At 39.6% G+C, this 25,954-nt stretch overlaps 1 long non-coding RNA gene across 2 annotated transcripts in view; it reads right to left on the bottom strand.

The window, feature by feature from the left end:
* The window catches only part of LOC102190531, a 30,254-nt gene continuing 7,130 nt past the window's right edge, over nucleotides 2,831-25,954 (bottom strand). Inside the window, exons 2-4 of one of the 2 annotated variants that reach the window (XR_001296448.1) lie at nucleotides 17,350-17,511; nucleotides 16,778-16,860; nucleotides 2,831-2,977 (exon numbers count right to left, since the gene is read on the bottom strand). This is a non-coding gene — a long non-coding RNA (uncharacterized LOC102190531). Of the gene's footprint in view, nucleotides 2,978-10,561; nucleotides 10,825-16,777; nucleotides 16,861-17,349; nucleotides 17,512-25,954 lie in introns of those variants that run through there. The other variant, XR_310493.2, reaches the window with a different exon arrangement.

Here is a 25,954-nt window from a genome sequence, read left to right as displayed (position 1 = left end):
TGGGACCAGATGCCATGATCTTCGTTTTTTGAATGTTGAGTTTTAAGCCAGCTTTTTTCACTCTGCTCTTTCACCCTCATCAAGAAGCTCTTTAGTTCCTCTTCACTTTCTGTCATCTGCATATCTGAGGTTATTGATATTTCTCCTGACAATCTTGATTCCAGCTTGTGCTTCATTCAGCCTGGCATTTCGCATAATGTACTCTGCATATAAGTTAAATAGGCAGGGTGACAATATATAGCCTTGACATACTCCTTCCCCAATTTGGAACCAGTCTGTTGTTTCATGTCTGGTTCTAATTGTTGCTTCTTCACCTGCATAAAGATTTCTCAGGAGGCAGGTAAGGTGGTCTGGTATTCTCATCTCTTTGAGAATTTTCACAGTTTGTTGTGATCCATACCATCATAAGCTTTGACGTAGTCAGTAAAGCAGAAGTAAATGCTTTTCTGGAACTCTCTTGCTTTTTCGATGATCCAAGGGATGTTGGCAATTTGATCTCTGGTTCCTCTGCCTTTTCTAAATCCAGATGGTATTAGTCTCAAATAATTTTGCCTGGCTGTTGCTTTTTTTGTTACCTACTTAACACATCTTCTGACCCCCTAAACTGGATTGTGTATGTGTGTGTGCACGCATTAGTCGCTCAGTTGTGTCCAACTGTTTTCGATCCCACGGACTGTAGCCTACCAGGCTCCTCTGTCCATGGAATCCTCCAGGCAAGAATACTGGAGTGGGTTGCCATTCCCTTCTCCAAGGGATCTTCCTGACCAAGGGATCAAAACCGGGTCTCCTGCATTGCAGGCAGATTCTTTATCATCTGAGCCACCAGAGAAGACCCAAAATGGGTTAGGGCTCACCAGTATATACTCTCACAGCAACCTGTACTTTTCTTTCTTAGAGTGAATAAAATTATAGTTATTTGTGTAATGCGTGTAGTGCCTGTATTTCTCTTGTAGAATGTAAGCTCCATGAGGAAAGGCATCTTAATACAGTGTTTGCCACAATATCCCCAGGTCCTAGTGCAGGGCCTGACCCCAGAGACGCTCAAATAATGTCCAGTGAGAAGTGAATGAATTCATAATTTAAGAATCACAGAATTTAAGAACTGAGAGGGATGTTATGAGTCTGTTTAGTCCAACCCTCTCAGTTTATATAATAGAAAACTGAGTTCCAGAGAAATAAAGAGATTTACCCATTGTTACACACTGTTGTGTGGCATGGTCACAACTAAAACTGGGCCTCTTTAATTACCCTTCCTCTATCTTATTGCATTTATGGTTAGTTAAAAGTTTTAAACTGAAAGCATCGACCAGAAATTATGGATGTAGTGTGTTGAATAGTGTCCTTCTCAAAATTCATGTCCACCTGAAACCTCAGAATATGACCTTATTTTTTTCTCAACTATTTCCTGAAAACCTATTTTTTTCCTTTTGATTCACCAAAAGATCTTATGTAAATATAGCCTTTTCTCTAAGATGTAAGCAGATCCTGTGTTTAATACAGTGCTTTGAGATTTACAAAAATGTTAGGCAATTTGCTTGTTGAACTCAAGATAGTAACAACATGTTAACTAAAAATAAATTGACAGCGTACTCTGTGCCAGGTGGTGCTGAGCACTTTACATGCTTTATCTCATTTAATCTTCACGATTCTAGGTTCTATTATTTTATAATGGGTAAACTAGAGTTTAGCAAGATGAAGAAAATCATTCACAGTTATACAACCATAAAATTGATGGAATAGTTAATCTTACTCCAAAGACTTTTCCCTTAAACAGTATACCACAAGAAGAGAAGCTCCATGCTATCATTTCTATTACCTCAAATGAAATTTGCTTTTATTTTCACTTAGGCATCCACCTGGGCCCCCCTTGTGACTACCATAATACTTATGAGAACCAATGTAAACATGCTTCATGTTGTTTGCTATACAGTGATCAATAACGTACTCTGTTAATGACTCAGGAGTCTTGAGTCTCTTGCCAGCAACATGCTAATGTTAGTTTGTGTAAGATAAAAGAAAATATCTATATTGGTCTCTGCATGCTCCCCTCCCCAACTTCCTGGTGCAGAGTTCTTAAAACCCTTATAATTTCCTAAGTGATAAGAACACTAGTTGGACCATAAAAACAGGCTGAGCGCTGAAGAATTGATGCTTTTCAATTGTGGTGCTGGAGAAGACTGTTGAGAGTCCCTTGGACAGCAAGGAAATCAAATCAGTCAATCCTAAAGGAAATCAACCCTAAATGTTCATTGAAAGGATCGATGCTGAAGCTGAAGCTTCAATACTTTGGCTACCTGATGCAAAGAGCTGACTCATTGGAAAGGACCCTGATGCTGGGAAAGACTGAAAGCAGAAGGAGAAGAGAGTGGCAGAGGATGAGATGGTTAGATAGCATCACCGATTCAATGGACATGAATGTGAGTAAATTCTGGGAGATAGTGGAGGACTGGGAAGCTTGGTGTGCTGCAGTCCATGAGGTCACAAAGAGTTGGACATGACTTAGCAACTGAACAACAACAAAGAACACTAGTAGCATCTCTTGTTCTAATATATGGTCTCTGACACAGGGTTCCTAAAACCCTTGTAAATTCCGAAGTGATAAGAGTGTTAGAAGCATCTTTTTTTTTTTAATGAGGTGACTGGGCATGCTCCTGGTTGGCCCCTGGATGACAGCTAGTCACTAGAAAGATTAAATCATTATTAGATGCTTGAAATGTTCAGTCTCCCCCAACCCCCACTTCTCCAGAGAGGGGAGAGGGGCTGGAAAGGCAGTTGATAATTTATTACACTTACACAAGGAAGCCTCCATAAAAATCCCCATAGCCTGGGTTTGGGGAAGTTTCTGGTGGTGAACACATCCACATACCAGGAGGGTGAAGCACCCCAACTCCACAGGGACTGGCGCTCCTGTGCTTGGATCCAGCCTTAGTCTACGTAGCTCTTCATTTGGCTGTTCATCTGTATCCTTTGTCATATCCTTTAATAAACTGGAAAACTTCAGTAAGTTTTCACAGAGTTCTGTGAGCCACTCTGGCAAATCAAACCCAAGCAGGAAGTTGTTGGAACTGACCAACCTTGTTGGTCGGAAAAACAGGTGAAAATCTGAGCTCTTGACGGTGTCTGAAGTGGTGTACCGGGGTGTACTTTGTGGCATTGACCTCTTTTTTTGTGGAAAATGCTGCTCTTTTGGGGCAGATAGTGTCACAGTTGAGTTGACTTGTAGAACAATAAGTTGGTATTGCAGAAAATTGCTTGGTGTGGGGAAAGAGCCCCACATAAATGCTGTCCACAGTGCTGTGAATGCGGCAGAAGTGTGAGATGAGAGTAAAGAAGGCACATAGGAGAGAAAGGCAAGAGGAAAGAACTCAGTTTTTCTCTACTCAGGAAGACTAGAGGTTTTTCTTACATAGCTGGTAAGTAGGATAAAAATCACATCTGAGCCTTGAGAATTCTGACGATGGGATCCTGACAGAGATATGACTCTTTGGAAGACAAAGGATCGGACCCCATGGGCAAAGACTGGGGTTATAAGGACACTGTTTGGGATCTGGTAGTGAATACTCCTATTCAAGTGGTGGGTAAGAGATGGGGGGAAATGGTCTCCCAGTGCCCTAACCTGTTAATGTAGCTGAGCAGTTTGAGGAAGGACTGAAACAAACCATCAAAAAATAGTGCCTGAATAGTGGTTGCTCATTCTCCTCAGGATGGGAGAAGGAAGGGATGACAATGGACAGCAAGCCCCAGGGCCCCTGTAAAAGGATAGTGTGGCAACAGCTAATGAGCCAGGAGTCCCCAAAGCTGAATTAAACATCAGCAATGAGGACGTGAGTTTTGGGGGAAGGAGGATGAGATGGCTGGATGGTATCACTGACTCAATGGACGTGAGTCTGAGTGAACTCCGGGAGTTGGTGATGGACAGGGAGGCCTGGCGTGCTGTGATTCATGGGGTCGCAAAGAGTCGGACACGACTGAGCGACTGAACTAAACTGAACTGAACTGAAGGGCATTACAGGTTTGGCTGAACAGAGAACAAGAGGTCCAGCAGAAACAATATAGATTCCTAGAAGGAAAAGGAAATCAGAGCATGAGTTAAAGGTTAGAGGCCATTTCCTTGTACACAGCACCACCTGCCTGATGCAGCTACCAAGTACAATCTTTAAATTAAAAAAAAAAAAAAAAAAAGGCAACTGTTAACCTGCTACTAAACCCTTGTTGAAGCTGAATGCCTGACCCACAAGGCTGTGTAACTCTTCAGCCTGATAGTCCCATTTTGGATGGGTAAACAAGAACTCTACAGTCAACCAGGGAAAATTCAAAAGGCCTTGCTAGTCAAGTGGAAATGGTATATTCAAGTGCATAGCTGGGCTGGCTTTAGTGATAAGCCAACTTTATGTGAAAACTTTCTCCCCTCACTAGCTCACTTGGGCACTTGATTTGCAGAGATTCTCCTAAATGCCTAAGACTGGTTCACTGATGGTTTTATTAAAGTGAAAACTGATGGTGTTCACTGGCGGGCTGGCTCCAACAATTCTGGAAGACAAACTGCAGTAGGGCCAATTAGCACAATGAGCTGAAATGAAAGCAATCACCTTTACCTTAAAACTAGTCATGCTATATATTTTAACTGACTCTTTGGCTGTTCCCAATCTTAGCTGTCTGATTTGCTGCTTGGAAGACGACAGACTGACAGATTAAAGGAACCCCTCTTTGGGTCATGAACTGTGGGAACAAATTGCAGATGCCAATCAGTCTAGATCACTCAACATGATAGGCAAAATAAGGGCTCATTTTTTTATAATACCAACTGGAATCAAGCTGCTGATCAAGCTGCTTGCATCATTCAGACTATCACAACTGCTACCTAGACCCAACATCACATTAGACATGGTAGCACATCATACATGGACTGGGCACACATTTCTAAGTAGATTCTACGTTTCTGATGTAGAAGCTGCCACTGCATGCCAGACCTGTGACTTCTGTCAGAAGTTGGCTTATTGTCTCATAGTGAAAACAGGCCATATTTCAATGCCTATTGACCCTGCTGGTTCCTGAGGAATTGAAGAATCAGAACCTTTGAACCCATCTGAGGGTTTCTCATTGCTGCCGATTCATTCTTAAATTATGATTTTGCTGTTTTAGTCTGAGCAGCCAATTCTGGCCACATCATTGTGGCCCTTAAAACTAACATGATTTTGGCTTTCTGGATGATGATAATAATGCACCTTTTATTACAAAAGCTCATTCAACAATGGAATAATAGTCAAAGTATTTGACAGACATTTCATTCCCCCTATCCTCGGACTGCTGGCATCACTGAGGGATGGAATAAAACATTTTTAAAAATAATCGCTTTATAGAGACATAACTCACATATATAAAATTCACTCTTTTGAAATGTACAGTTTCAGCGGTTTTAGCATTTTCACAGAATCGTGCAACCATCATACAATATATAGATTTTTGTGACTGGCTTCTTTCATTTAGCATAATGTTTTCAAATTTTATCCGTGTTGTATCATGTATCAGTACATTCTTTTTCAAGGCTAAATGACATTCCATTTTATGGATATGCTACATTTTCACTTATATATTCATTTGTTGACAGGAATTTGGGTTGTTTCCATTTTCTGGCTAGTTTGAATAATACTGCTATGAACATTGTGCTTTTTTCCCTGGTGAAACAAGTCCCTTGATCAGAAGTAATGCTGTGTGGAATGCTACATTGGAAATGCCATTCTGTAAATCCATGGATGGTAGTTATGACAGAAGCAATGTGTGCAGTGAAGGCAAATCTGTTTCCAGATTAAGTGCCTATTCCAGTAAGAACAAAATGCTACCCCTTCCATGAGGGAGGTAGTTCAAAGTAGTCAGCCTGCTACCAGGTACCTGGTTAATCACCCCAGGGAATGGTACCATACTGAGACCTCATTGCTGGTCTCTGCTGCTGGCAGATCAGGGACCCAGCGGTGGCTGTAGCCAGATTGCCCTGAGGGAATGGAAGTCCATGTTGCTGAGTCCACGAATAACCTAAAACACTCTCACAGACATACCCGGAAATAAAGTTTAGTTAAATTTCCAGGCACCTGTGGTCTAGTCAAGTTGATGCATAAAATTAACAATTATAGCACTGGCATAAGGATAGATATATATAGGTCAGTGGAATAGAATTGGTGGTGGTGGTTTAGTCACTAAGTCGTGTCCAACTCTTGTGACATCATGGACTGTAGCCCGCCAGGCTTTTCTGTCCATGGGATTTTCCAGGCAAGAATACTGGAGTGGGTTGCCATTTCCTTCTCCAGGGGATCTTCTGGACCCAGGAACTGAACCTGGGTCTCTTGAATTGCAGGCGGATTCTTTACCAACTGAGTTATGAGGGAAGCCCTGGAATGACATTGTATTCAGTTCCGTTCAGAGGCTCAGTCGTGTCTGACTCTTTGTGACCCCATGGACTACAGCACACCAGGCTTCCCTGTCCTTCACCAACTCCCGGAGCTTATACAAACTCATGTGCATCAAGTCAGTGATGTCATCCAATCATCTCATCCTCTATCGTCCCCTTCTCCTCCTGCCCTCAATCTTTTCCAGCATCAGGGTCTTTTCCAATGAGTCAGTTCTTTGCATCAGAACATCAAGGTAGTGGAGCTTTAGCATCAGTCCTTCCAATGAATATTCAGGGTTGATTTTCTTTAGGAGGGATTGATTGGATCTCCTTGCTGTCCAAGGGATTCTCAAGAGTCTTCTCCAACACCAGTTCAAAAGCATCAATTCTTTGGCGCTCAGCTTTCTTTATGGTTCAACGCTCACATCCATACATGACTACTGGAAAAATCATAGCTTTGACTATAAGGACCTGTGTCAGCAAAGTAAATAATCTAAGAGATGATTTCAAGTATACTGGAGGATGGGGGTATATAATATGCAAACACACCATTTTATGTAAGGGATTTGAGAAGCTGCAGATTTTGGTATCCACAAGGGAGGAGATGTCCTGGAACCAATCCTCTGCAAATATGCAGGGACGACTGTACAGCTGACCCTTGAAGAACTTGGGAGCTGGGGCGCCTACCCTCTGAGCTTCCCTCATAGCTTAGTTGGTAAAGAACCCACCTGCAATGCAGGAATTTGCCTGTGATGCAGGAGGTCTGGGTTCGATTCCTGGGTCTGCAAGATCCCTTGGAGAAGGAAATGGCAACCCACTCCAGTATTCTTGCCTGGAAAAATCCCATGGACAGAGGAGCCGGGCAAGCTACAGTCCATGGGGTCATAAAAGTCGGACATGACTTAATGACTAAACCACCACCCTCGGAGCAGTTGAAAGTTTCCATATAACTTTACAGTTGGCCCTCCAAATCCACAGTTCCATGGATGGTGTAGTACTGTAGTACCTATTTATTGAAAAAAAATCTGTGTATAAGTGGACCTGCATAGTTCAAATCCATGTTGTCCAGGAGTCAACTGTAGAGGTTCTGAATCAGTGTCCTCATTTTCTTGTGCTTCATTTTATTGCTGTTTAAAGATATTGCATTTTTTACAAATTGAATGTTTGTGGCAACATTACGTGGAACAAGTTTGTTGGCACCATTTTCCCAATAGCATCATTTTTTAGTTAAAGTATATACATTGTTTTTTAGGCATAAAGCTATCACACACTTCAGTAGACTACAGTGCAGTGTAAACGTAACTTTAATAAAAAAATTATTTGGCTGTGCCAGGTCTTAGTTGCAGCATGCAGGATCTTTTTTTTTTTTTCTAGCTGCAGCATGAGGGAACTTTAGTTGCAGCATGTGAACACTTGGTTGTGGCATGTGGGATCTAGTTCTCTGACCCAAGATTGAACCTAGGCCCCTACATTGGGAATGCAGAGTCTTAGTGACTGGACCACCAGGTAAGTTCCTAAATGTAACTTTTACATGCACTGGGAAACCAAAAAATCTGTGTGACTTGCTTTATTGCAATACTTGCTTGTTGTAGTGGTCTGAAACAATCTGCAGTATCTCCAAAGTATGCCTATGTGTGGGCTTCCCTGGTGGCTCAGACAGTAAAGAATCTGTATGCAATGCAGGAGACCCAGGCTCCATCCCTGGGTTGCGAAGATCCCCTGGAGAATGGAATGGCAACCCACCCCAGTACTCTTGCCCGGAGAATCCCATGGACAGAGGAGTCTGGCAGGCTATAGTCCATGGGGTTGCGAAGAGTTGGACATGACTGAAGCAACTTAGCACATATATAAAAGTTATGTTTACTCTATATTGTAGTCTAGAAAGTGTGCAATAGTATTATGTTTAAAAATGTACCTTAATTTAAAAGTAATGCCGTTGGAAAAACGGCACCAGTTGATTTGCTCAATGCAGGATTGCCACAAACCTTCAATGTGTAAAAAAGAGTAAGCAGGGTAAAATGAGGTATGCCTGTATTATATATTTTCAGTCATTTTTCTGTTTCAGTTTTTATTTGTGTATTCACATTCACTAATCTCTTCTGCAACAACTAATATGCCATTAATCTCATCCAATATATTTTTCATCTCTATAAATTTGACTTGGGTCTTTTTATATCTTCTATGTCTCCACTTTACATGCTCAATCTTTTCTTTAGCCTCTTGTATATAAGGCATACAAACAGCAACTATCTTAATGTCCTTGCTACGAATTCTGATGTATGTATCATTTCTGGGTTGATTTCTATTGATCGACTTTTGTCCAAATTGTAAGTCCTACTTTCCTGCTTCTTTGAATGTGTGATAAGTTTTGTTTGGATAGTCAGATACTGCAAATTTCACCTTGTTGTGTGTCTTATATTTTTTGTATTCCTGTAAATATTCTTGAGCTTTGTTTTGGGTACTTAGAAACATTTTTATTCTTTCTGGTCTTGATATTAAACTTTGTTAGGCTGGACCAGAGCAACCCTTAGTCTGAGCCTAATTTCTTCTCAGTATTAAGGCAAAACTCTTCTGAGTACTCATCCTAATGCCATGTGAATTATGAGTTTTTCCACTTTGAATGGTAGGAATAGGCAATAGTGCCAGCCCTGTGTGATCTTGGTGTCTCCTCCTGACTAATCCTTTTCAGTAGTTCTCTCGTCAGCCTTGGGTAGTTTTTATCATATTCTGCACTACACTCTAGGAGGGATCTTCTGAACATTTCTGGCATTCTTTCTCTATGCAGCGATCTCTTCTCTAAAACTCTGCCCCAAAAGCTATCTGTGCTTTGATCTCTAAATACTCCCCACATTTTCTCAACTCAACTCAAAGCGATTGCCAGTTTGCCTGGCTTTCCCATATTGCACAATGGCCTGGAAACTTTCCAGTCATTAAGCTAAGGAAAGTGTAACAATCTTTTGTTTCCCATCTTTCAGGAATCACTGCCTTCATAACATGATATCCAATGAAATTTTTTTCTTTCAAATTTTTTGTTACTTTTTAAAGTTGTTTTAGGTATAAATTCAGTCTAGTTATTCCAGCTTGGTTGGTTGTGTTCATTCTATTTGAGGTTAATAAAATTAAGGCACTGTGTTCTTAAACATTTGTGAGAGTCAAGTATGTGCTATATTAAACTTACAGTATTTACTATAGTATATTTACAGTATTATACCTCTTAGGGTAAGTAATCAAGTGTTAAAAGCATGCCTTCAGAGTTAAAGTCAGACAACTTGAATTTAAATTCTATCTTTATCATTTACTAGCTATGTAACCATAGAAAGGCAGTTTTAGCTCTTTGAGCTTCAGTTTTCTCATCTGTAAAGTGAGAATATTAATATCTATTGGAGTTGCTGTGAGCATTAATTGAAATAACCAATACAAAATATCTACCCTAATGGCTAGTACATAGTAATATCTCAATAAATGGGAGCTGTACCTCAATAAAAGGTACTTACTAGTACCACTAGTTTCCGCGTGCGTATTCGAATTTAGTAAACTATAAGCCAAGTGAGGACATTGCTCCTTTACTGCAAAGCTGTTACTTTCTTTAAAATTAAAATTTGTGCTACGGCATAGCACAGGGAACTCTACTCAATACTTTGTAATGACCTAATGGGAAAAGAATCTAAAAAAGTATATATATGTATATGTACAACTGATTCACTTTACTGTATAGTATAAACTAACACAACATTGTAAATTAACTATATTATAAAAAATTCTTTTTTAAGAAAATTAAACTTTGTGGCTTTCTTGGATGGCACTATCTTGCAGACAATGTATGATCAAGTTTTTAATAGCACTTCTGATTAAACCTAATATACATTCATAATGGCTCAAGAAAATATACTGGTAATTAATGTAAATTATGTACATAATACACAGGTAAAGTGTTTTTGCCAACATGATCCACAGATATATGAGACACATGATCTAAATTAGTTGTAGATCTAGTTACTAAATAAATATTTAAAAATCAATGGTATTTATATATACCAACAATAAAGACTTAAAAACTATTATAATGGCAAAATAAAAAGATCTAATTCACAGCAGAAAGAATTACAAAATAATTAGGAATACATTTAAGCAATTATGAGGATTTACACAAAAAAAGCTATAAACTCTACTGAGACATGAAAAAAAAACTTAAATAAGTGGAAAGACAAGATATTTTCCCTGAGGCAAGAATTATTACAGTTAAAAAATATTTCTCCTAGATTAATATATAAATTTAACATGATCTCCATATGAACCCCAATGTAATTTTATTTTATTTTCTGGTAAATTGCCTCTGAGCTTCATTTGAGAAAAACTGTGAGAACAGTAAGAAAATATCAAAAGGGAATTCTCCAGTGGACCAGTGGTTAGGACTTGGAGCTCTCACTGCCAGGCGCCTGGATCTGATCATGGGTCAGCGAATTAAAATCCCACAAGTTGCAGCCAAAAATTTAAAAAAAAAGGAAAATATTAAAAAATAAGAATAATAAGGGAAATACATCCTATGAGATATTAAAATGTATTATAAAGCTATATTAATTTTAATTATGTGGTACTAAAACCAGAAAGGTCAGTAGAATCAAATAAAGTCTGAAAAAATAAACTCATAATATATAAGAACTTTCAATAGAACAAAGATGACAGTATTTCACGAAGCCTAATGGGAGTGTTGTGGGGGTGTAAAGATGAGAAAGATGCAGCACCCAATCTAAAAGGATGGTTGAGATAAGAGCACAACTTTTAATACAAAAAAAGGTGGGGGGTTAAGTGACATAAGGGACATATAATTAAGGAACTGTATAAACTCAAAGGCAGGAGAAAAGAGTCTTGGTCAGGTCTGCCAAGCTGTGAATGTTGGACCTTGCTCTGTGTCCCAAAGATTGTCAGCTCACCCTGGTTGTGCAATGTCAACCAGAATTAGGCCAATGTGGGCGCCTTAGCGGCTACTCTACAGTTAACACTTGTAAGTCATTTCATTAGACTTGCCTCAGAAGTTCTGGTGGGGTAATCCCAAGAGTCCTCTTCAGTTGTCTTGCTGGATTTTCTCAAGCAAGTCCATTCTGCTAGACCCCTGAATCTGAACAGCCCCTTCCTTCTTTTAACTCCAGTCCCTCCAGGCTCATTTAAGCATATGTCTGCCTGTTTTTGATTCATTACTATGTTATGATGAATATTCTTCAAAACCCTTTTGATGTCTGCAAGTCTTTAGAGTCACTCAGTAGGCCTGTCTGAGCCAATGTCCTGGAACATGCGTATCTCCTTCTCCTTCACAGCCAGTGGAGCAGAATAACTTTGATGGGATAGAATGCTCATGCTGTCCTGAGGCCAGATGTGGTGAAGTCATGTGGATCTGGAGAAGGCATACATGCAGATACCAGTCCAGTCTTCCCTGAGCAGGTAGTTTCTTTCTCTAAATGTTTCTCCAAGGGTCTCCTGAGCATCTTCTTTATTAGCATCACCTTAAGAAACGGTAAAGATTCCCCCGGTCCCACTTCAGTTCTGCAAGTTAGGACTTCACAATCTAGGTCCTTAAAGCTTCTTTTTCACAAGTTTCTCTGTACACTGTGTGAGTTTAGTTGCTAAGTCATGTCCAGTTCTTTGTGATCCCATAGTCTGCAACACACTGGGTTTCCCTGTCCTTCACTGACTCCCAGAGTTTGCTCAAGCTCATGTCCATTGAAATGGTGTTGCCATCCAACCATCTCATCCTCTGTCATCCCCTGCTCCTCCTGCCTTCAATCTTTCCCAGCGTTAGGGTCTTTTCCAATGTGTCAGCTGTTTGCATCAGGTAGCCAAAGTATTGAAGCTTCAGCTTCAGCATCAGTCCTACCTGCATGAGTATTCAGGACTGATTTCCCTTAGAATTGACTGGTTTGATCTCCTTGAAGTCCAAAGGACTCTCAAGAGTCTTCTCCAGCACCACAGTTTGAAAACATCAATTCTTTGGTGCTCAGCCTTCTTTATGGCCCAATTCTCACACCCATATATGACTACTGGAAAAACCATAGCTTTGAGTATATGGACCTTTGTTGGCAAAGTGAAGTCTTTGCTTTTTTAATAGGCTGTCTAGGTTTGCCATAGCTTTCCTTCCAAGGATCTAGTGTCTTAATTTCGTAGCTGCAGTCACCATCTGCAGTGATTTTGGAGCCCAAGGGAAAAACAAAATCTGTCACTGCTTCCACCTTTTCCCCTATTTGCCATGCAGTGATGGGACTGGATGCCATGACCTTAGTTCTTTGAATGTTGAGTGCTAAGCCAGCCTTTTCACTCTCCTCTTCCACCTTCATCAAGAGGCTCTTTAGTTCCTCTTCGCTTTCTGCCATTAGAGTGCTATCATCTTCATATCTGAGGTTGTTGATATTTCTCCCAGCAATCTTGATTCCAGCTTGTGATTCATCCAGCCTGGCATTTTGTGTGATGTACTTTGTTATGTCATTGCTATTAGTCACTCAGTTGTGTCTGACTTTTTGTGCCCACCAGGCTCCTCTGTCCATGGGGGCTCTCCAGGCAAAAATACTGGAATGGGTTGCCATTCCCTTCTCCAGGATGTACTCTGCATACATTTAAATAAACAGGGTGACAATATACAGCCTTGTCGTACTCCTTTTCCAATTTTGAACCAGTCGGTTGTTTCACGTAAGGTTCTAACTGTTGTTTCTTGATTTCTCATTTCTCATTTCTCATTCAGATTTCTCAGGAGACAGGTAAGGTGGTCTGCTATTCTCATCCGTTTAAGAATTTTTCACAGTTTGTTTGTGACCCACACAGTCGAAGGCTTTAGCATAGTCAATGACTAACAGAAGCAGAAGAGATTAAGAAATGGTGGCAAGAATACACAGAAGAACTGTACAAAAAAGTTCTTAATGACGCAGTTAACCATGATGATGTGGTCACTCACCAAGAGCCAGACATCCTGGAGTGTGAAGTCAAGTGGACTTTTGGAAACATTACTAAGTAGTCAGTGAAGCAGAAGTAGATGTTTTTCTGCAATTTCCTTGCTTTCTCTATGATCCAGTGAATGTTGGCAATTTGATCTCTGGTTCCTCTGCCTTTTCTAAATCCAGCTTGTTCATCTGGAAGTTCTCAGTTCACATACTACTGATGCCTAGCTTGAAGGATTTTGAGCATAACCTTACTAGCATGTGAAATGAGTGCAACTGTCCAATAGTTTGAACATTCTTTGGCCCTGCCATTCTTTGGGACTGGAATGAAAACTGATCTTTTCCAGTCCTGTGGCCACTGCTGAGTTTTCCAAATTTGCTGGCATATTGAGTGCAGCACTTTAGTATTTGAAATAGCACAGCTGCAATTCCATCACCTCCACTAGCTTTGTTCATAGTGATGCTTCCTAAGGCCCACCTGACTTCACTCTCCAGGATGTCTCACTCTTGGTGAGTTACCACATCATCACGGTTATCCTGGTCATTAAGACCTTTTTGGTATAGTTCTTCTTTGTATTCCTGCCACCTCTTCTTAATCTCTGCTGCTTCTGTTAGGTCCTTACCATTTCTACCCTTTATCATGCTCATCCATGCATGAGCTGTTTCCTTGATATCTCCAATTTTCTTGAAGAGACCTCTAGTCTTTCTCATTCTATTTTTCCTTCTACTTCTTCACATTTTGTACTTCAAGGCCAAACTTGCCTATTACTCCAGGTATCTCCTGACTTCTTTAAAAATATAAATTTATTTATTTTATTTGGAGGCTAATTACAATATTGTATTGGTTTTGCCATACATCAACATATACTGGAGTGGGTTGCCATTCCCTTCTCCAGGAGATCTTCCCAACCCAGGGATTGAACCTGGATCTCCCGCATTGTAGGCAGATGCTTTACTGTCTGAGCCACCAGGGAAGTCTTGACTTCTTACTTTTGCATGTTAATCCCCTATGATGAAAAGGACATCATTTTTTGATGTTAGGTCTAGAAGGTCTTGTAGGTCTTCATAGAAGGATTTAACTTCAGTTTCTTCGGCATCGTGGTTGCAGCATAGACCTGCATTACTATGATGTTGAATGGTTTGCCTTGAAAATGAACAGAGATCATTCTGTCGTTTTTGAGATTACATCAAAGTACTGCATTTCAAAACCTTTTGTTGACTATGAGGGCTACTCCGTTTCTTCTAAGGGATTCTTGCCCACAGTAGTAGATGGGTTATCTGAATTACATCTGCCCATTCCCAACCATTTTAGTTCGCTGATTCCTAAGATGTCGATGTTCACTCTTGCCATCTCCTGCTTGACCACTTCCAGTTTATTTAATTCATGGACCAAACAGTCCAGGTTCCTATGCAATATTGTTCTTTATAGCATTGGACTTTACTTTCACCATGAGACACATCCACGACTGAGCATCACTTCCACTTTGACCCAGCCACTTCATTCTTTCTGGAGCTATTAGTAATTGCCCTCCTTCCCCCTCCATCAGCACACTGGACACCTTTGAGCTGGGGGGGGGGGTGGGGAACGGGTGTGTGGCTCATGTTCCTGTGTCATACCTTTTTGCTTTTTCATACTGTTCATGTTAATGGCATTTTCACAGCAAGAATATTGGAGTGGGTTTGCCTTTCCCTCCTCCAGTGGACCACATTTTATCAGAATTCTTCACTATGACTGGTCCATCTTGGGTGGCCCTGCACAGCATGGCTTATAGCTTCATTGAGTTACACAAGCCCCTTCTCCATGACAAGGCTGTGATGCATGAACGGGCTCTGCACACTAAGCTTTCTAAAATAACCCCTTCTCTGTCTCTAGTTTTGGAGTTGCTCAATCTCATAAATAGTGTCCTCAAAACAATGGTTCTTAGAGACTATACCTGTTTTTAAAAAGATACTTCAGGGAATTCCGCAGAAGTTCAGTGGTCTTTCGCTGCCAAGGGCATGGGTTCATGTTCTCCTAGTCAGGGAACTAAGATCCCATAAACCAAGAGGCATGACAGGACCCTCCCTAAAAAGGCACTTCACAAACTCTGAGCCCTAAATCTCACTGGAAGACACCTAAGATCTGGGCTATTTACTAGTCACAGATGATAGCAGTTATAACTTCATTCTCAGTCAGCGACTTTTTTTCAATTCCTTTCCTCTTTGTAGCCTATCATTCCCAATCTAACTTCTTTAAGGATTCACAGCCTGTAACTAGACATTTCCTAAGATTAAAAACTGAAATCCTGGAAGTACAGATTCTCTATATCCTCAATCCCTGTCCATTCTTTCTTTCAGCTTTTTAAAAAACTTTTTGTTTCAAGATATAGCTGATTCACAGTGTTGTGACAGGTTCAGATGAAGAGTGAAGGGACCTAACCATACATGTACATGTACCCATTCTCCCCCTAAATCCCCTTCCATCCAGGCTGCCACATCCATTCTTTCCTTAATATGTGCCCTGCTTCTTTCTTCCCATTCCTTTTGCCATAACCTAGAAGCCCTTACTACCAGAATTAGGCTCACACACAGCCTCCTGTTAGCCTATATACCAGTCTTCCCTCTCTCAAATCTTTCCCACACACTTACCCACCCCCCACCCCCACCAACGCCTCTCAAAAGCCTAAAAGGACTCTTGATATCAATCTGCATCAGGTCTAAACTCATCTGTTTATTTTCTAGGCCCTTTTCAATCTATCCCAATTTGCTTATTAGACTTAATGTCCCATTATTCTATATATGCTTTCCATTTACTGCCCATAAACATGTACTGCTTATTTCAGCTCATGGGTCAGATTCATCTCAGTGTTCCCAGAACATGCTATAAGAAGGCAGGAAAGGGGATCACTAAATGTGAATTGAAGGACTCAATAGTTGACATTTGGATACCTTTCAGTGTCCTCCCTTTTTGTATTTTATATTTAAATCCCACGAATCCTTCAAGTTTCACACTCTGTTGAAGACTTCCCCAGTTTCTTCAGTTCTTATATCTCTATTTTTGGAGGAAAAAAAATCAAAAGACAGGAAGGAAGGAAGGGAAAAAGGGAAGGATGGAGGAAGAAAAATCCCCCAACACCAAGAATAGGCTTTAGGAGTTGCAAAAGCAAAAGGAAGAGGAGGAAAAGTTAACAGTCTGATAGTTCTCGCTCTGAAGTTTTTAAGGAACAGCTCAGTCATGCAATATTTATTGGCTCTCTATAGTGCCGCATCACTGGTGTCACTCTGTTCAGGACACACATACTGGCAGTATTGCTTGCTAAGTGTTTCAGATGCATTCTTTCTGCCTCCCACATGTTAGTTCAAGAGTCATTTCTTCCTGCTTCCCTGATCCCCCATACTGAACTAACTGCTTCCTCTCCACGCTCCTATGACAATCTGTGTTTATCTCTAACTCAGTATCTTACATTGAAAGTGCCTGTTTGCGAGTCTGACCCACCTTTAGACTGTGAGCTTCATGACAGAAGGTCCAGGCTTATCTGTCTTTGCATTCTCTACGTCTTTTATAGGTATGTGTAGATCCTGTACAAGATAAAACACAAATGCCATCTGAAGTAACTAAGCTGTAAGTGTTGGAGAGTGAGGACCATGTATTATACTTCTTAGCTTTATATTCTGAATAACCAGTTCAGTGCTTATGTGTTTAGAAAAAGCTTGTTAACACTAACTGTTCTGCTCTCTGTTCCTCTCATTGTTCACATAGAACACTATCCTTGCTCATCAAATCCTAATAACTGAGCATTTAGTAAGTACTCAGTAGACTCTTATTCACTGAAATTGATGCTGATTGTTACTGTGAGAGAGAAATAATAAACAAAGTCATTAATTATACTTCTATTTAGAAACTCAATTGCAGACTCTAATTATTTAAATAAATTCTGCCTCTTTTTCATACTTTCAGGGGATAGGCCAAATAAAATTAGATTTGAATCTTGGCTCTGCAAATGCACTGGCTATTTGATCTTTGTTCGGGCCTTTGAGGGCCTTAAATTAAAAATGGGAATAACTTACCTATTCTGTAGGATCACATGAGGATTGAATGTGATAATATATACAAGATGTCCTAGCACCATAAGGCACATAACAAGCATCAGCCAAAGTCAGCTCTTGCTTCTTGATCCTGTCCCTCCTCAAAAGGGCAAGAGGTATAGCACAAGAAACTGTATTCAATATCTTATAATAAATCATAGTGGAAAAGAAAAAACACAAATAACAAATGTTAATGAGTACATAAAGTAAGAGAACCCTTATAAACTGTTGGCGAGAATGTAAATTGTTATAGCCACTGTGGAAAACATTATGGAGATTTCTCAAAAAGCTAAAAATAGAACTACTGTATGACTTAGCAATTTCACCCCTGTGTATATATCTGAAAAAAAAAACAAACACAACAACAACCTAGTTTGAAAAGATACATGCACCCCAGTGTAGCATTATGTAAAACTACCAAGATAAGGAAGCAACTTAAGCATACATCAGCAACAGATGAATGGATAAGGAAGATGTGGTATATATATATACACAAATGGAATACTACTCAGCCACAAAAAGAATTAAATTTTGTCATTTGCAACAACATGGATGGATTTGGAGGGTATTCTGTTAAGTGAATTAAGTCAGATAAAGAAAGACAAACAAATACTGTATGATATCATTTATATGTGGAATCTAAAGAATAATAAATTAGTGAACATTACAAAAAAGAAACTGACACACAGAGAACAAACTAGTGGTTTTCGTAGGAAGGGGGAGGGATACTACAGGGGAGGGAGTACTATAGAGGTAAGAGGTACAAACTGGATGAATCTAGAGCCTACTGTACAGACTGAAGTTAAGTCAGAAAGAGAAAAACAAATATCATATATTAATGCATATATATGGAATCTAGAAAGATGGTACTGAGGAACCAATCTGAAGGGCAGCAATGGAGACACCCACATACAGAACAGCTTTGTGGATATAGTGAGAGAAGGAGAGGGTGGGATGAATTGGGAGAGAAACATTAAAACATGTACATTGCCATGTGTAAAACAGATAGCAAGCGGGAATTTGCTGTATGATGCAGAGTTCAAACTGGGTGATCTGTGACAACCTAGAGGGGAAGGGTGGGGTGGGAAGTGGGAGGGAAATTCAAGAGGGAGGGGACACATGTATACCTATGACTGATTCATGCTGATGTATGGCAGAAACCAACACAATACTGTAAAGCAATTACCCTCCAATTAAAAATAAATGAATAAAAATAATAAAGCATTCAAGTAAGTGGGAAAAAATAAGTAAGCTGTAAGGATATACTGTACAACATATGGAATATAGCCAATATTTTCTAATAACTATAAAAAAAAGGCAAGAGGGTCATTTGAGTCAACTCTTTCCACATAGTCTCCAGTGGATTATATGGTATTATCTAGTTTAGCCCGAGGTTAAACTTCCTGTTCTCACAGTACCTGTTCCACAGGAGCTATTAGTCTATGTCTATATACATTTGAGTGTGTAATATGTATGTACTTGGGAGTGCGTGTGTATGGAGGTCTAAATAGCTGTTGATATGTGTACATCTGTGTACAAGAGCCATAGGTTTCTAGCTATGCCCACATTTGATTTGAGAAACTTCAGAGGCTTAAATTAAAATTGTTGAATTGGGCACATTCTCCTTTCCTTATGCTGCTTTCATCTCCACCAACGTGATTTCCCCTGTTAAAAGTGAGAAGTACCAGGGATTAAGTTAGAGTGAGCAGATTCCACTACCAACATCTAAAAGCAATTGGGAGGAATGCTCACCCATATTATCCAGCTATAAAACTCACATATTGCTACAGCTCACGCATGCATGCTAAGTCACTTCAGCTGTGTCTGACTCTGCGACCCCATGGACTGTAGCCTGCCAGGCACCTCTGTTCATGGGATTCTCCAGGCAAGAATACCGGGGTGCATTGTCATGCCTTCCTCCAGGCGATCTTCCCAACCCAGGGATCAACCCAAACCTGTGTCTCTTATGTCTCCTGCATTGGCAGGCGGGTTCTTTACTACTAGCACCACCTGGGAAGCCCTGCTACAGCTCAGTAATGGGAAAATGTTGAAGGGGTAATACCACTCTGCTTCAGTGGGACTGGATGAAGGTAGGAAGCAAAGGGATATTATCTCTAACCTCTCAATTTTGGGTGGAAATTGGGAAGTGGAAAGTTTATAAGGCATACCAAGTAACCTTGGTGAGCAGTTCCAAACATCACATTCTGTTTGCAGCCTCTCTTTTTCTCGTATGAGGTCTATGGTATTTCCACCCCCTAAAATGCTGAAGCAAACTTCGATGCTAACAATTTCCACCCCTCTAGATAATTGTCAATTATCTCCATAATCACTAGGAAAGTCTGAAAATATTTTCCAAAACAAAGTTAATTTTAATTAACTTATATTTAAAAAAAAATGTGCCAGAGAGTTCCAGCTGTGGCAATGACTGACTAACTAGGCTGTTACAGACAAACCTCTTGCTGAGAACAATTAGAAAATCTGGACAAATCATTACTTTTAAAACACCAATTTGAAGGCATTGAAAAGCTACCAAAGCAATGAGAATTTGCTGATCCAAGATCTGAAAGAAAAGAAAAGCCCAAAAAAGTGAGCCTGGTGTTTGGGGAAACTTTACCCTGCAGATAATTACTCTCTGAAAACAAAAGCAGCACTGAGAAGCTGAAAAGAGCTTTCAGCAATTTCCCAGTCATGAATGGCAAGAAAAAAATTATAGTATAGAACCGGAAAAGGAGGAAGGGCCCTGAAAACACCAAGGGTTCTAACTGGGACCAAGAAGCACTTCACACTTGGAATAGGATGAACTGGAAACCCAGCTTTGAATTTCTTAGGCATTTATTAGATAAAGGTATTCATCCCTTAGGCCATCTGCTTGACAAAAAAAGGAAGTCTTCTCTGGAGGTAGAAAATAGATGGAACCTCAAGTTATCTCTAGACTTCAGCAGACTTTTGAAGAAAGTAACAAAGTGGGTCTAAGATTTATATGGAAATTCAAAGGATCTAGGACCTAGAACAACCAAAACAATTTGAAAGAGAATAACAAAGTTAGAGTATTTATGTAAATTCCTGAGTTCTAGATTTACCATAAAGTTACATCAGACTTACTTTTATTGTATTCTAGATTGATTAATAACCAGAATTGAGTCCACAAACAGACCCAGACTTATACAGTCAATGGATTATTAACCAAGTAAGATCACTGAGGAAAGGAAAATCAAATTATGCTGAAACTGGACAGATCTGTGGAATAATTCTAATCCCTACTGCACTCCATACACAAAAATTAAAGATGGATCACAAATTTAAATGTAAAAGCTAGAACCATAAAGCTTCTAGAAGAAAATCTTTGCAACCATGGAATAGGCAAAGCTTTTTTATGCATAACATAAAATATACTAACCATTAAAGTAAAAAGTGAAATATTGGACTTCAAGAAAATTAAAATATTTTCCCATCAAAAGGAAGCATTTTGAAAATTTGAAGATGATGCTGTGAAAGTGCTACACTCAATATGCCAGCAAATTTGGAAAACTCAGCAGTGGCCACAGGACTGGAAAAGGTCAGTTTTCATTCCAATCTCAAAGAAAGACAATGCCAAAGAATGCTCAAACTACCACACAGTTGCACTCATCTCACACGCTAGTAAAGTAATGCTCAAAGTTCTCCAAGCCAGGCTTCAGCAATACATGGACTGTGAACTTCCAGATGTTCAAGCTGGTTTTAGAAAAGGCAGAGGAACCAGGGATCAAATTGCCAACATCCACTGGATCATCGAAAAAGCAAGAGAGTTCCAGAAAAACATATATTTCTGCTTTATTGACTATGTCAAAGCCTTTGACTGCATGGATCACAATAAACTGTGAAAAATTCTGAAAGAGATGGGAATACCAGACCACCTGACCTGCCTCTTGAGAAATCTGTATGCAGGTCAGGAAGCAACAGTTAGAACTGGACATGGACCAACAGACTGGTTCCAAATAGGAAAAGGAGTACGTCAAGGCTGTATATTGTCACCCTGCTTATTTACCTTATATGCAGAGTACATCATGAGAAACGCTGGGCTGGAAATATTCAGAAAACCAAGATCATGGCATCTGGTCCCATCACTTCATGGCAAATAGATGGGGAAACAGTGGAAACAATGCTGACTTTATTTTGGGCAGCTCCAAAATCACTGCAGATGGTGACTGCAGCCATGAAATTAGAAGACGCTTACTCCGTACTCCTTACTCTTGGAAGGAAAGTTATGACCAACCTAGATAGCATATTAAAAAGCAGAGACATTACTTTGCTAACAAAGGTCTGTCTAGTCAAGGCTATGGTTTTTCCAGTAGTCATGTATGGATGTGAGAGTTGGACTGTGAAGAAAGCTGAGCGCTGAAGAATTGATGTTTTTGAACTGTAGTGTTGGAGAAGATTCTTGAGAGTCCCTTGGACTGCAAGGAGATCCAACCAGTCAATCTTAAAGGATATCAGTTCTGAGTATTCATTGGAAGGACTGATGTTGAAGCTGAAACTCCAATACTTTGGCCACCTGATGCGAAAAAAACTGACTCATTGGAAAAGACCCTGATGCTGGGAAAGATTGAAGGTGGGAGGAGAAGGGGATAACAGAGGATGAGATGGTTGGATAGCATCAGTGACTCAATGGACATGAGTTTGGGTAAACTCCAGGAGTTGGTGATGGACAGGCAGGCCCAGCGTGCTGTAGTCCATGGGGTGGCAAAGAGTCGGACATGACTGAGTGACCGAAGTGAACTGAACTGAACTGAAAGGAAGCAAGGATATACAATGGGGGGAAAGAGAGCTTCTACAATAAGTGATATTGGAAAACAAGACAGTTGTATGCAAATAAATCAAACTGGATCATTTTCTTATACCATATACAAAAATAAACTCAAAATGGATTAAAGACTTATCCGAAACCACAAAATTCCTAAAAGAAAACACAGATGATGAACTCTTTGACAGTGAACTTGGTAAGATTTTTCTTTGGATCTGCCTCCTCAGGCAAGGGGGATTCCCTGGTGGCTCAGATGGTAAAAAATCTACCTGCTAATGTGGGAGACCCAGGTTTGTTCTCTGGGTCGGGAAGATTCCCCTAGAGAAGGGAATGGTACTCAGTCCAGTATTCTTGCCTGGAGAATTCCATGGACAGGGGAGCCTGGTGGGCTACAGTCCATGAGGTTGAAGAAGAGTTGGACAGGACTGAATGACTAACACTTTCACTTTCCTCAGGCAAGGAAAACAAAAGCAAAAATAAACAAATCGGACTACATCAAACTGAAAAGACTTTTCCTTTGTACAGCAAAGGAAACTATCAACAAAGCAAAAAAGGCAGCCTAGTAAATGGGATAAGATATTAGCAAACAGTATATCTGATAAGGGGTTAATATTCAAAGCATACAAAGAACTCAAACCACACAATATCAAAAAATCCAAACAACCCAATTATTAAAAAAAAAATAATCAGAAGACCTGGGTCCTCAGAGGACCCTAATGGTCCATTGGTTAAGAATTCACCTTCCAATGGGGGATATGGGTTCAATCCCTGGTTGAGGAACTAAGATCCCACATGCCACTGGGCAACTAAGCCCATGCATTGCAACTGCTGAACCTGTGCACTCTAGGGCCCATGCTCTGTAACAAGAGAAGGCTGCACACTGCAGCCAGAGAAGTCCCTGTGAGGTGCAACTGGAGAAAGCTCATGCACCAAAACAAAGACTCAGCTCAGCCAAAATAAAAATATATACAAGTAAAATAAAATAAAAAATGGTTAGAGGACCTGAGTAGACACTTTTCCAAGAAAGACATACAGATGGCCAACAGATACAGGAAAAGATGCTCAAAATCACTAATCATCAAGGAAACGGAAATCAAAACCATAATGAGATATACCTCACGCCTGTCAGAATCACTGCCATCCAAAAGACAGCAAATAATGATTGGTAAGGATATGAGAAAAGAGAACCTTAGTGCGCTGCTAAGTGGGAATATAAATTGGTACAGTCACTATGGAAAACAGTATCAAGGTCCTTCAAAAAATTAAAAATAGAACTACCATATGACCTAGCAATTCCATTTTTGGGTGAAAAACAAAAGAAAACAAAACCACTAAAAAAAAAAAAAAACCCCACTAATTCAAAATGTATATGAACAATGCATGTTTATTGAACAATAATATTCACTGTAGCATTATTTACAACAGCCAAGATATAGAAGCAATCTAAATATTCATTGATTTATGAATGGATAAAGACCATATCGTATATGTACACAATGGAATATCACTCAGCTATAAACAAGAATGAAATCTTGCCATCTGCCACAACAGGGAGGGTATTATACTAAGTGAAATAAGTCAGACAAAAAAAGACAAACACCATATATTTTCACTTACACGTGAAATAAAAAGAACAAAACAAGGGCTTCCCTGGTGACTTAGTGGTAAAGAATCTGCCTGCTAATGCAGGAGACAAGGGTTCAATTCCTGGTCTAGGAAGATCCCACATGCCATGGAGCAGCTCAGCCTGTGTGCCACAACTATTGAGCCTGTGCTCTAGAGTTTGGCCTCTACAATGAGAGGAGCCACCGTGGCAGGGAGGTTTAAGAGGCAGGGAACAAATATATACATATGGCTGATTAAGGCTGATGTACGGCAGAAAGCAAAACAACATTGCAAAGCAATTATCCTCTAATTAAAAATAAATGAATTTTAAAAAACAAAACAACACCAACAAAAGAGAATACACTCCAGTGAGAAGCCTGTGCACCAAAACTAGAGAGTAGCTTCCCTTGCTGCAACTAGAGGCAAGCCCATGCAGCAACAAAGACCCAGCACAGCCAAAAATAAATAAAGTTATATAAAAAATAAGAAAACAGAAACAGACGTGGATACAGAGAACAAACTGGTTATTACCATGGGGAGAATGTTAGGGGGGTTGGTGAAATAGATGAAAGAGATTAAGAGGCACTAACTTCCAGTTATAAGATAAATAAACCATAATATATAAATAATATGGGCTTCCCAGTAATATGATGCTAGTGGTAAGGAAGCTGCCTGCCAGTGCAGGGGACATAAGAGACTTGGGTTTAATCCCGGGGTCAGGCAGATTCCCTGGAGGAGGGCACGGCAACCCACTCCAGTATTCTTGCCTTGAGAATCCCATGGACAGAGGAGCCTGGCAGGCTACAGTCCACAGGGTTGCAAAGATTTGGACACAGCTGAAGCAACTTAGCATGCGTGCATGAAAGATGTAATATACAACATAAGAAATATAATCAATAATACTATAATAACTTTGTATGGTGACAGATGGTTATTAGACCTATCACAGTGATCATTTTGTAATGTATTTATATGTCAGATCACTGTGCTGTCAAATCATTATGTCAGCTATACTTCAATAAATAAAATCTATGTGGAAATGCAGAGCAGAAGTTCAAGAATAGTCAAGATAATCTTGTGGAAGACCAGAAATATGAAAAACTTATTCTATTATGTATTAAGTTCATTATAGTAGCTACAGTATTTGAAACAGCATGGAACTGGCACAAAGACAAATTTTAATAGATAAATTTTAAAAATGGACATTCCAGAACCAGATTAACCAGACTCATATAGAAAATTGTCTAACTATAAAAGGAATTAATAGTCTTTTCAGTACACAATACTGGGTCAACTGGCTATCCATATGGAAGAGAAAAAGGAAATATGACCTTACAGCATACCCTAAAATATGACCTTACAGCATACCCTAAAATCAGGTGGATGATGTTTTCAGATTACATTACAACTATCTATATTTAATAAAATAATTAAAAGTAAATAAAATTTAAAATTCAATACATCAGAAATACTGGCCACATTTCAAGTGCTCAATACCTGCATCATATGGGCTGTCATATTGTGCAGCATAGCTGGAGAATAGTTCTATCACTGCAGAAAGTTCTATTGAACAGCACTATTCAAAAAAATATTATAGGAGAATATTTTCATGATTTTAGGTAGGAAATTTTTTAACAGAATTTTTTAAAAAGATGCTAACCATGAAACAAAATCTTGAATAATTTAATCAACTTAAGATTAAATTAGGAACTCCTTTTCAACAAATAACACTATAAAGACAGTGACAGTGCAAGCCACAGAATGGAATAAGAGCCAGGCCTAGGGTGAGGCAAGTTGAAGCGTCAGGTGAAGGTCTAGCAAAGCGTTAAGCTTGGACACAAATTTTTAAGGGGGCATCAAAAAAAACAAAACGAAACAGAAAACCCTCAGTAATCAAAACAAGATATTTGCAGTATTTTAAAAAATCAAAATTAGTTTTTTAAAATCCATGATGAATAAAATGTTATAATTTAAAATCAAGGTAGGTATCTACTGATTTTCCCTTTGTCTCAGGGTCCCTTTGTCTCAGGGTCTTAGACAACATTTGGGAAATGATATTTGTAACTTGTACACAACCAATGTCTACAGTTAAAGAACATAGACCAATAAAAATGTCAGACAACCCAACAGAATAGGTTCAAGATATGAAAGGTATTTCACAAAACAGGATATCCAAATGGCCAGTGAATGATTAAAGGTGCT

Source organism: Capra hircus, chromosome 13 (genome assembly GCF_001704415.2).
Source record: "Capra hircus breed San Clemente chromosome 13, ASM170441v1, whole genome shotgun sequence".
In the NCBI taxonomy this organism is placed as follows: domain Eukaryota; kingdom Metazoa; phylum Chordata; class Mammalia; order Artiodactyla; family Bovidae; genus Capra; species Capra hircus.
The sequence above is the reverse complement of the archived record's forward strand: the minus strand, read 5'-3'. Positions and strand labels throughout refer to the sequence as shown.